General features: G+C 37.2%; 1 pseudogene; it reads left to right on the plus strand.

The window, feature by feature from the left end:
• Positions 1–10,115: 10,115 nt before the first annotated feature.
• LOC121150981 lies at positions 10,116–10,198 on the plus strand (annotated as a pseudogene).
• The last annotated feature ends 3,011 nt before the right edge of the window (positions 10,199–13,209 follow it).

Consider the following 13,209-nt stretch of genomic DNA (forward strand, 5'->3'; position numbering starts at 1 on the left):
AGCCTGCACATTCTTATCTGAGTTTCCTGGGTAGCATGTGTAACTATTTATATTTAGTAACATTGTCTGGTATTACTTCCCAAAAAGCTTTATGAAGTCAGATATCTTCTGTGTGTTCAGTAACAGTTTACTAGAACAGTGGTTGACACACACACAGTCGCTGCTATTTGGTGATAAATGTTGACCAAAAACTAAAGACTGATCAATTCTTGTTAGCCATAATTAACCCACTGTGCTATAAAGGTGATTGCCTAGCAAGTTGCATTCCTGTACATATTAACCTATTCTCTTTATCTCTACCCCACATCCTCTACAGGGTATGATAATCACTATTTTATTCTCTATTTCTTTGATATGAACATTATAATTCCACATATGAGCAAAACATTTTTTATTTGTCTTTCTGTTCCTGGCTAATATAATTGTAGCTACAAATGATAGGATTTCATTCATTTAAGCTGAATAATGTTCTATTGTGTGTGTATATATCAATGTAAATCTCATTTTCTTTATTGATGAATATCTAGACTGATTATGGATCTTGCTATTATGAATAATGATGCAATAAACATGCAAATACAAATATGTGTTAGATTTTTTCCAATTCCTTTGACTGTATGCCCACTAGTGAGATGGCTGGATGACCATGTTATTCTATTTTTTTTCTAAAAGCTTTACTTTTATCGACTTGAAAGTAAAAACAAGAAAGAGAGAGAGATCTTCCATTCATGAGTTCACTCTTGAAATGCCCACAGTAGTTGGCAGTAAGCCAAGCCAAATCCAGAAGTCTGGAGCTGATTCTGGGTCTCCCATTTGGGTGGCAGGCACCCAAGTTCTTGAGCCATCATCTTCTTGCACTGGGGTGCATATTAGAAGGAAGCTGTGTCAGAAGTGAAGGCAAAACTTGATCTCAGGCCCTTTGATATGAAATGTTGGTGTCCTGTATGACAGCTTAACCTGTTGCACCATAAGGCCCTCTTTAGGGTGTTTCTGAATATCTTTCTGCACCCCCTAAATATGAACCATTGTTATATATCATTTAAAATGCAAGTTATTCTCAAAGATTCTATCCATTCATGAATTCTTTGTTTTATGCCACATATGATCACTGCATCATTATCAAAATAAATTTTCTGGGTAAGATTCTAGAAGAAAGGCCTATGGCATGGCAGCTATGAGATCTGCAGTAGTCTAAAGGTTACTGGATCTGGAGTAACTTCAGAAAAATTCTGGGTAATTAAAATTTGTATTTGACTTTTTATCTCTTTTTCTGTGTACTTTTTATTTTAATTTAAATAAATTGTAAGAATTAGAATGATTTGGTTGATTAAATATTTGCTTCATACGTGATAAAATGAAAGGACTAAATAATTTAAGATGTTTCTTTTCCCTTTTCCCTCTTCAATAACCTTGAGGAAAACAAAAGAGTCAGGGAGAAAGGGATGCAGAACAAAGTAGAAGGAACTGTTTGGTACAGCAATTGGGGGACACCCACTTTTCATATCAGGATGCTTAAGTTCAAGTTCATCTAGGCTTATGAATCTAGGGGAAAATAGGTAATGATAGTTCAAGTATATGGATCCCTGTCACTCATGTGGGAAACTGGCTCTTGCATGCATTTTTGGGCATGAGCCAGTGGAAGAAAGGTCTCTCTGTTTCTACATTAAAAGGGAAAGAGTGAAGCTGAAAAAACCGTGAAGGACCCATTCATATGCTCACCTGTACCATCGAGTCCCCACATTAAAGCAGGTTCCAGTATAGAAAGCAAAGAAGCTGAAAAGTAGATGAGAAATTTAACACTTGATGCTTCTCATACTGGAAATATTGATTTGGTGAAATTATATTAAAGGGAGATGATGAGAAAGAAACAAGTTGTACTTACACCTTTTGATTCCAAGCAACCTGTATTATGGTTGGCTATTTTTTTTTAAATCATGGTTATACATATCCATTTAATGATGACCTCCATATGGTATTTGAAAATTTAGTGATCAATGAACCTTGCTTCTATTGGCCCTTTTAAATATCAATACTATATATAATAGCAATCTTATATATAGTGATATCAACATTATGTATAATATATAGTATTATAGATAATATCAATATTATATATTTAATGAATATTATATATTCAATGAATATTTTGATATATTGATATTTCTTGGTAGTTGTTAATTTATGTGAGATAATGAGAAGTATCTGTCCAACATTTATTTTTATCATGAATTTTATTTTTTTTAATCTCTCAACTTGGTTATTTACAATCCTAAATATCCCAACGTGTCAAGGATTCGGCTTTTCCACAAACAGGTTTTTTAAGAAAAATTGAATCACCACAGTGATTCTATGCCTTTAAGAGACCGTTTGTGAAGATTAAGGAATTATCTATGATAAAAGAAACACATGAGTGCCTAATTTTAAAAAAGGGAAAAGAAACTTGTATGTGACTTTGTCTATAAGGAGGGTGCGTTTAGCTAGATTTTCTGCAGTAGTTTTTCAAGGCCCCAGTGGATGTTCATCGAAGATATAAAACTTCATAAAGTTAATATTTCTCATTCTCTCAGAAACTAAGAAGTTAGCTCTCTAAACCATTGTTTTATAAAGTATCAGAGACTCTTTTTATAAACAATTTTCATTTGTTAGAAGAAGAATGTTATAGCTATTGATAACCTCTTATGCTTGTGAAGTACTTTATGGTGTGAAGAACAATGTAATATCCATTACTGAAATGCATGTTATGGTAACCAGATAGAAATGGGCACTTTCAAACTTAGCTAAGCTCTTATATGAACTCAGTTCCTCTGCTCTTTGCTACACTTTATATATATATATTTGGACAGTTAAACAGTGGTCTTCCAAGTCCTGCACAGGGAAAATACAACATTTAGTTTTCTCAACCATGAAGTTTAGTGCTTCTTAACAATTAAAGTACTTTATATTTTACTTTAGAAAGTCTGCCATCTGATAGACTAAAGAATAAAGTTGGATTTGAATATTTCAATTGTGTTGGCCCCTGACACAGCAGTGTTTTCTTCCATAAAGTTATAATTTATATAAACTTTATCTTTGCTTTATTCAGTCTTCCTTTATGCATTTTTTATTCCAGTCAGCATAATACTTTTTAAATATTATTTAACTCATTTGTGTTGTTTTGTACATAAGCTTTGCTCTTGTGCTGAATTTTAGAGAAGCATTAAAAATATTGTGTAAAGATCTAGTGAGAGTATGTTAGCTCTCTCTGTGATATTTACAATTACTTTAAAACAATGATATGGCAAATATCAACAATCAACTTAAGAGGGATTTTAAGTAATTATGGCATCTTCCTTTAGTCCCTGAATCTTGACACAACGTTGTCCATTCTCCCCAGCGTACCTGGACTGTTGACAATGTGCATTCTCCTTGCTGGTAGCGTCCAGAAGATGAGAATGCAAAGGAGGTGTATCAATCTAAAGGCCAAAGCAAATGATGTTCATGCACATGTGCACACACATCTTTATAATGTGAGATGCTTAATCAGACTATTCCAGTGGTTTGTGCTTTCACCCCCTCAGTAGTTTTGGGTGCCTGCCAGTCAGGGACTCTGAGATTTTGATTTTCCTATGTATAGAATCATGTTGACTACAGAAATACACACTTTGACTTCCTCTTTTCCAATGTGAATTCTTTTAATCTCTTTTACTTGACTAATGGCTCTGGCACCCTGGGCTTCTAGTACTATTTTAAATAGCAGTGGCGATGTGGACATCTTGTCTTGTTCCAGATCCTAGTGAGAAGGCTTTCAGTCTTCCTCATACAGTATGATGCTACCATTGGGTTTTTCATAAATTGCTTTGATTATGTTGTACAATGCTCCTTCCATGCCTAGCTTGCTTAGAGTTTTTAATGTGAATGTTGGATTTTATCAAATGCTTTCTCTGCATCTTTTGAAACTATATATTGCTTTTGATCTCCAATTTCTTGATGTGGTATATCACATTTATAGATTTACGTATGTTAAACCATCCCTGCATCACAGTGATAAATCCTACCTGTCTGATGTAATGTTGTGTTCTATTGGTGAGTGTTTTGTTGAAGATTTTAACGTTCATGTTCATCAGCAATATTGGTCTATAGCTTTATTTCTCTGTTGTGTTTCTGTCTTATTTTGGCATTATGGTGATATTGGCCTCATGGAAAGAGTTTGGAAGGACTGCTTTCCTTTCTGTTGTTTTGAATAATTTGTGAAGAATTTGGATCAGTTCTTCCTGGAATGCTTTGTAGAATTCGGAAGTGAAGCTGTCTGGGCCCAGCCTTTTCCTTATTGGGAGGTATTTAATTAATGATTCAATCTGTCTTGGTTTTAGGTTTATTTAGATTTTCTGCTGCCTCATTAGTCAGTTTTGGTATATGGTATGTGTCCAGGAATCTACCCATTTCTTCAAAGTCTTCTGATTTGTTGGCATATAGCTGCTTGTAGTAATTTCTGATTATTCTCTCTGTGGGTGGTATCTATTGTTATGTTCCCATTTTCACCTTTGATGCTATTAATTATTTTCTCCCATTTTTTAAAATCAGTTGGGCAAATGGGGTGTCTGTTCTCTTCATTTTTTCAAAGAGCTAGCTGTTTGTTTAGTTGATTTTGTGTATTGTTGTTTTGGTTTTTATTTGGCTTATTTCTTCTCTTCTTTTGGTTATTGCTTCTTTTTTTTTCTCTTGATCCTAACATTGTTTCACTGTCATTTTTGTAGTTCCTTCAGGCATATACTTAGCTCATTTCTATAGTGTCTTTCTTGCTTTCCAATATAGGCACTAATTGCAATAAATTTACCTTTTAACATTGCCTTGGCAGAGTCCCATAGGTTTTGGTATGTTAAGTTTGGGTCTGCATTGATTTCAAGGAATTTTAAAAATGTCTCTTTGGTTTCTTTAATCCATTGTTCATTGAGTAGCATGTTATTCAGCTTCCAAGAATTTTCAATTTTTCTAGGGTATTTACTGATCTCTAGTTTGACTGCATGGTGTTCTGAGAATATGCATAGTGTGTTTTCAATCTTTTCAACATTGCTGAGGCTTGTTTTGTGACCTATAATATGGTCAATTCTGGAGAAGTTTCCATGTGCAGCTGAAAAAACATGTATATTCAGTGTTTGTGGGATGGAAGGTTCTGTATGTATCTATCAAGTCCATTTGTTCTATTGTCTGGGGTCTGTTGCTTCTTTGCTGAGTTTCTGTTTTGTAGATGTTCATGAGGTGTTGAGGTACTCCACTCGTATTGGATTGGCACCTATCTCTCTCCTTAGGTCCATCAATAATTGTTTTCTGTAGCTCAGTGCTTTTGTATTTGGCATTTATACATTTATTATTGTCGCTTCTTCTTGGCTAAGGGAAACAGCCAGGGCAGCCCTGACTGCAGAGACTGAGGCTGAAGCCTCCTTACCCATGGATTTGGAAGCGACAGTTCTCTTGAGAAGAGCCCCGCAGATTTGATAGGTCATGGGAAAGAGAAATAGGAAAAAAAGCAATATAAATGAGGAAAGCAATATTTCCCTCAAAAATGAGCAAAAGGCCATCTCAGAGCTCAATGATTTAGTAGGAGTCAATGAGCAAAAGGTCATCTCAGAGCTCAATGATTTAGTTGCATGGCAGGGTGTTTGCCACCAGGTAGAATTAAAGGAAGGGAAATCTGTGTAGAAGTCCATGGACGACCCAAAAAAATATAAACGGGGGGACTTTTCCTAACTACTGTTTTGTAGTAGTTTCTCTACTGACCTGAAGAAGATTTGAGATAAAACAGTCACGACTCATTGGTCTGCAAGAACAACAGTTACCCGGTCACCAACTAGGGCAGAACAAGAAAAGATTGAAGAGTGATGCATTGTAAAGTCAGAGTTGTAGCCTCTTCAGCCACAGGAACCAGTGAAACCACAAGTGAGAGAGAAGTTAAGCAGAAAAAAGCACAACTATGACCTGGGAGCACTCAGGGCTGAGAAAGGCAGCGCGGCAACACTGTCTGCAGAGACTAAGGAAAGACCAAAGCCCAGGCATTGGGCTCACTGCTGTGCTGTGCACTCCTTGTGCTGTGAACACTGAAACAGGATTCAGGCAGGGATCAGAGCATCTGTGTAGCCACAGCGAGACATGCCTCATTATATGTGACTCATTCTGTCTCTTCCCACTCACACCTGATGGCACTGTAAATCTGCACATAGGCCAGTAGCTTTGCACCTTCTTGCCTCTCCTGCAGCCGATGCTAAACCTCTCATGGCACTGTGCCATGGTCTGTATACTGCCCATCTTTGCCTAGGCCGTCTTCCCTCCCCACTCTCACCTTGTGCACTCCATGCTAGAATCCATGTGACAGTATCCTGATGTCTACCTAGGCTTTTGCATTAGGCCCTATTCAGGCTTATTCACCAGGGTCCGTGAAGCTAATCCAGATATAGGATCAGCTTCCTGTAAACACCATTCATGTAATGCTGCAATTTTCCTTCTCCTTTGCAGAGCACCTGCTTTCCTCCCTCCCAACCTCTCTCCACTCAGGGTTACACCGTCCAACCCTGTTAGACCACCTTCAAGCCTCCTTTCATATATTTTCACATAGAGAATAGGTGAGCACATTTTAGATGAAAATACTGAGCATATTTTTTTTAAAAAGGGCAAAGTAGAATATTAAACATATATACATATACATAAATATTTCCCAAAAAATGCACAGACATAACTTGATGGTAAAGGGGTAATTAGATTAACATTTTATTTTCTAAAATTGTGTGGCTTGGGCCCGGTGTGGAGCCCTAGTGGCGAAAGTCCTTGCCTTGAATACACTGGGATCCCATATGGTCGCTGATACTAATCCCGGCAGCTGCACTTCTGGTCCATCTCCGTGCTTGAAGCCTGGGAAAGCAGTTGAGGACGGCCCAAAGCCTTGGGACCCTGCACCCATGTGGAAGACTTGGAAGAAGCTCCTGGCTCCTGACTTCAGATTGGTGCAGCTTTGGCCGTTGCAGTTACTAGGGGAGTGAATCAGCTAACGGAAGATCTTCCTCTCTGTCTCCTCTCCTCCTCTATGTATCTGAACTTATAATAAAAATAAATGAATCTTTTAAAAAATTGTATGTCTTAATTTCCTGCAACAATCACATTTGCTTTAATTATTTAAAATTAATATAATAGAAGCACCTGCAAACAGAAGAATTACTTGACAATTTTCATTTTAATATGACATTTGTTGACAGGAACAGGATCTGAGTGGAACAGAAATACTCATATACTGGCAATGACAAGACTTTTCTCACCATTCTGTCCCCAAGGAAGCTTGTGGGAAAGTGAGTCTGTTTTCTCTCTTGACGATGGAAGAGACTTGTGGTTTTCTCTAATCTCTGCTGTATAGTTCTCCCGGGAAGTCCTTATTTGTCAAACCAACTCTACTGCTTTGTCAGTTCAGTTAGTAAAAAGAGTGTAGGATAAGAATGTAAAGACATGTGAATAGAGTAAGGTTCTTGAGTTTGAAAGGAGAGCTATTTGGGTGAGGCCAGTTGTGTGATGTGAAGACAGCAGAGCAGAGAGAAAATTCCAAATATTTCTCTCTTTTTTTAAAGATTTATTTATTTATTGGAAAGTCAGATATACAGAGAGGAGGAGAGACAGAGAGGAAGATCTTCTGTCCGATTGTTTACTCCCCAAGTGAGTGCCATGGCTGATGCTATGCCGATCCGAAGCCTAGATCCAGGAACTTCTTCCAAGTATCCCACACGGGTGCAGGGTCCCAAAGCTTTGGGCTGTCCTCGACTGCTTTCCCAGGCCACAAGCAGGGAGCTGAATGGGAAGTGGAGCTGCCGGGATTAGAACTGGCACCCACATGGGATCCCAGTGCGTTCAAGGTGAGACTTTAGCCGCTAGGCAATGACGCCGCCGGGCCCCAAATATTTCAATCATTAATATTCCAGTCTCAAACTGTTGAAGATTTGATAATACAGATCTTGTGGTAATTTAATCCTACTTAATCTTCCAGATTTTTAATAAAATATTTATTTATTTATCATTGGAAAGGTAGATTTACAGAGAGAAGGAAAGATGGGAAGATCTTCAATCCACTGGTTTACTCCTCAAGTGACTGCAACAGGAGGAGCTGATCTGACCTAAAGCCAGAGACCAGCAACTTCTTTCAGATTTTCCACATGGGTCCCAAGGCTTTGGGCCATCCTCTACTGCTTTCCCAAGTCACAAGCAGGGAGCTAGATGAGTAGAGGAGCAGTCAGGACATGAACCGGTTTTCATATGGGATCCCAGTGTGTACAAAGTGAGAATTTAGCCACTGAGCCATCGCACTTGGCCCAATTTTTTAGACTGTAAGACATCAACACCAGAGAAAGCTGGTTTGCTCTGCAGTGTAAATGGGGCATCTAGATCTGTCCCATCGGCCAGCAGTGATCTGCATGGAAGGAGCCTTTAGGTCTGTGTTAATGCTAGCATTGCACAAGCCTGTTGTATAATCTGATATTTAGCAAGACCCGGGGGCTGTGAGATTTAGGCACAACTCAGTCATGGGTCAGCTGAGATTTTGACTGTAATGCTCTTCTCTCAGTCAACAGACACCTCGAAGTAGACTTCAGCTACAGGGGAAAAGTGCAACAATGTGAACTCAGGACCACATCTTGGACCTGCTAAAGTGATCAGTGAGCAGATAATGGTCTCTGATCCTGAGTCATTACTTGCAGATGGAAACTTTGGGCATACCCCAGTTCACACAAGTATCTCTAGTCCATTGAACTTCTAACATAGACAGCATCCCCACTGATTGGTTTCAACGTCCTCAGATTACAACTCTTCCACAGCAACTGGTAGTTACTAGCAAAGTATTTCCTGGCCCTACACCAGCTGCAGGTTCTATGTGTCAACTAATTTGCAGTGTTGATTGTCCCAGGACTGTTTATTCTTCCTTTAGTCCCACACAACATAGAAAGGAGAAAGAATTAGAAGAAAAAAAACCAGGTGGAATTCAAGACATTGAAGAGAAATCTGGGATTAGCATTGAGATCCACATCCTGCTGGAATTCTGACTGTGTCGCACGGTCTTGCTGTACTGCCATTGATTACTATGGAAGAAGGCATAAGAAGTCTATAATACAAACTTGAATTGGAGTTGAACCAAAATGACTCACCAAAATAATACCAAAAGTTGAACTTTCATGGAAAAGCCTTTCTTCATAGAACCCACTAACTGGAAGTAATGAAAGTATGTGGTCTGCCAAATACACAAATATAAAAGTAGAGACATAAGAAATATAAACAAAGCAAATAATGCCCCCCAAAGGTAAGCAATAATGCTTTAGTAACAGACTATAAGATTGATGTAATGCCTTATAAATGAAAGAATGATTGCAAGGTTGCTCAAAGAAATATGAGAATATAGACAGTTTAATCAGATTTGGAAAGTAATGCATGATATGAATAAAAATGTCAACAATATAAATTTTGAAAAAGAACAAAAAAATTTTTACAACAAATGCCTGTCACAAAAAAAGAACTGAAACTAACCAGGGAGGAAAATAACTCAGTTGGGTTATTCCTTGGGGTGTATTTTTTGTGTTTAACTGATTGCCAGATCCATTTCCCAATGTAATTGAAGTTGTTGTAAATTATTGTATGAATAAAAAGTGTACAATGGCCACTATTTTGAAACTAATTCAATGAAAACCACTGCCCCAGGAAATTGCAAAATTATTTTATTTTTATGATGTTGAACAGAATGATTTTAAGGGATGCATAAATGTGGTTATCCAATAGATTTTCTGTAATACTGAAAGGTATAATTGAAGGTAAATAAGCATTCTTCCCAAAGAGCAATTACTAATTTTTATGTAGGTGTCTAAGTGGTGGCATGGCAAGCTAATCCTCTACCTGTGGGCACTGATTTGAGTCCAGGCTACTTCAGTTCTGATCCAGCTTCCTGTCAACAGCCTGGGAAAGCAGAGGAGGACAGCTCAAGTACTTGGACTTGTGAATGCATGTGGGAGAGAGAGAAGCTACAAGCTCCTGGCTGTGAATGAACTCAGTTCTGTCCATCGAGGCCAACTGGGAAGGGAACCGTGACTTCTCTGTGTAAATCTGACTTTCAGATAAAAGCTAGTATCGCTTCTCGGCCTTTTGGCTAAGATCAAGTGTAGTATCAGATAAAAGTAAATAAATCTTCAAAAAATTTCAATGAAGATTTCAGCATAGAAAATACTCAGTTATATATATCAGTTATATCTACATTCTTATGCTTTGTAACGTTAGGGAATTTTAGTTTCTGGCCTAGAATATCATACACGAAGTAAAGGACCCCAAACAAGTCTCTTCTAAAGATGCTTCTCATTTTTGTGCCTTTGTACTATTTTATATTTAAAAATTGTTTTTAAAAGGATATACGTTAATTGTATATATTTATGGAGTACCATTTGACGTTTTGTTATGTGTATGCATTGTGCGATATTAGATCAGGAGAAATATATTTATGTCTTGAAACATTTAGCATTTCTTCATAGGTAAGAATCATAACATCCTATCTTGTGGCTTACTTTAATAAACATGCTTACAAATCATTATCTATAGCCACCCTATTGTCCAATTGAATCCCATAACTTATTCCTATATGTTTATAACCCCTGGCCATCAAATAAAAATTCACCATTTTTCTCATCCTACTTCGTCTCCACTTTCTGATAACCTGCTCTCCATTGCTGAGTTCTGTGAAATCACCTTTTAGATTCCACACATGAGTAAGCTCACTAGATACTCGTATAATGTGTGAGATATTTTACTTAACAACCTGCAGTTCCTTTTGTGTTGTTGTAAACAACAAATTTAATTCGTTTTATGTATGAGTAATGTTTCATTGTGAATATGCACCACATTTTGTTTTTCCACTCAAGAGTGATTGGGAATCAAGGTTGTTTCTATTTCTTGAATATTGTGAATAACACTGCAGTAATCACATAAATGCAGATGCTGACTTTTGGTTTGTACTCAGGAATGGGATTGTCATATCACATGCTAGCTACATTCCTATTTTTGGAGGACACTTCATGCTGTTTCTCTGTAAATGTACTAATTTACATTTAGACCAATCATTTATAAAGATTCCTTTTTCTTTCCATCTTTACCAATGCTTTATAATTTTAATCTTTTTGATAATATGCAATTGATTGTGCTAAGGTGATGTCTCATTGCAATTTTATTGTACATTTCACTGATGGTTAGTAGTATTGAGATTTTCTTATATGTCTAGTGATTGATTATAGGTCTTCTTTTGAAAACTATTTAGATGTATTGCCCATCTTTGATTTAGATTTATTGTTGTTGAGACATTTGTACCTGTGAAAGTTCGTGGACATGAATATGTGACAGATGAGTAACATACAAATATATTTCCTACTGTGTAGATTGACTTTCTTATTGTTTTGGTTGCTTCCTTTGCTGTTAAGAAGCTTTCTGTTTGAGGAAAGGCCATTTGTCTATTTTTGCATTTGTTTCCTGCGGGTGCTTTTGGGGTCTGCTCCATTGTCTATTCCAATGGCCCATACTCATTCTGTTTTCTTCTGTTAGTTTCAACATGTAATGTCTTCTGTTTAGAGTTTTCATCTGTTTTGAATTGGATCTGTTTGTATGCCAACACCAGGCTGTCCTAACTTGAATAGTTTTGTAATATAGTTTAAAGTCATACAGTATAATGCCTTATGTGTTGTCCTGTGTGCTCAGTATCACTTCAGCTATTTAGGGTTTTTCTTGATTCTATACAAATGTTACTAGAATTCTTCTCTAGTTATGTAAATAATTCCATTGTAATTCTGAAGGTATAGATTGAGTCTATAAATCACTTTGAGGAATATGCACATTTTGTGACATTGATTCTCACAATCCATGAACATGAGAAGCATTTGTTTCATTTTTTAAAGATAAAAATTTTTATTTATTTGAAACAGACACATAGATAGATAGAAACAGAAAGATAAAGAGTATTGGGTCTTCTGCATGGATGGCAGGGGCCAAAGAATTTACATCATTTTCTGTGTCCAGGACACACTCGCAGGAATATCAGAATGGAAGCAGAGTGATTAGGACTTGAACTGCCATTCCAGTGCGAAATGTAGGCAACTCAGTGGCAGCTTAACTTGCTGTGTCACAATTCCCAGCACATGTAATTTTTAATTTAATGTGGAGTGTGACTTTTTAAAAAGGGGTTTGTACTTACTACAACACAATTGCTATCAATTTTCTTGTTAATGTGAAACAAAGAGAGCCAATATCCGATGCTTTCTGTTTGGAGAATGTATTTAAAACGAGGTACAAAGAAAGAGAAAGAGTCTTCCATGTGCCAGTTCACTCCCTCAATAGCTGCAGTGGCCAGGCCTGGGGTAGTTCAAAGCAGGGAGCAAGGCAGGCCGTTTATGTCTTCCGTGTAGGTGACAGGGATCTAAAGGTTTTGATTGCCTTCTACTGGTATTCCTAGAACATCAGCCCGGAGCTGCATTGGAAATGGAGCATCTAGGACTTGAACTGGTGTCTGTATGTGTTAAATTCAGTGTTGGGAATATAAATTTTTTCAGCTTTTGTTTGGGCCTATCTTTCTCATATCTCAAATATAACATTGCTAGATGCAGTATTTTTGGCTAGCAATTCTTTCTCTTCAATGAAGAGCTTATCCCACTACTTCTTGGCTTGTAGGATTTTTGTTAAGAGGTCTTGGAGAATTGGAGCCCATTTTTGTGTCATTTGCTTTTTTTTTTTTTTTTTAATTGTCTCTTTAAGTTTCAAGAATCCTGCTTTAGCAATGTGGAGCTTGTCTATACATGTCTTGGGTTGGACTTTTTACCTTGAATCTACTGAAGACCATTGGACTTCCTATCCCTTAATAATTGCATTTCTCTAGGTTTAGTAAAATATCTGTTATTTATTATCTCTCTGAATATGCTTCTCATTTCTCTGGCATTAAATCATTGAAACAGGAGGACTCAGCTTTGTTCTTTACATTTTGTTATATTAAATTTTCTTCATTCCTTCTATTTATTTTCCTTATCTCTCTCTTTTTTTAAAAGATTTATTTATTTTTATTGAAAGGCAGATATACAGAGAGGAGGAAGACAGAGAGGTAGATCTTCCATCCGGTGGTTCACTCCACAAGTGACCGCAGTGGCTGGAGCTGAGCCAATCCAAAGCCAGGAGCCAGGAGCTTCTTCTGGGTCT

The sequence above is a fragment of the Ochotona curzoniae genome, unplaced genomic scaffold (genome assembly GCF_017591425.1).
Source record: "Ochotona curzoniae isolate NIBS_2020 unplaced genomic scaffold, NIBS_Ocur_1.0 contig_2210, whole genome shotgun sequence".
NCBI classification, from domain to species: domain Eukaryota; kingdom Metazoa; phylum Chordata; class Mammalia; order Lagomorpha; family Ochotonidae; genus Ochotona; species Ochotona curzoniae.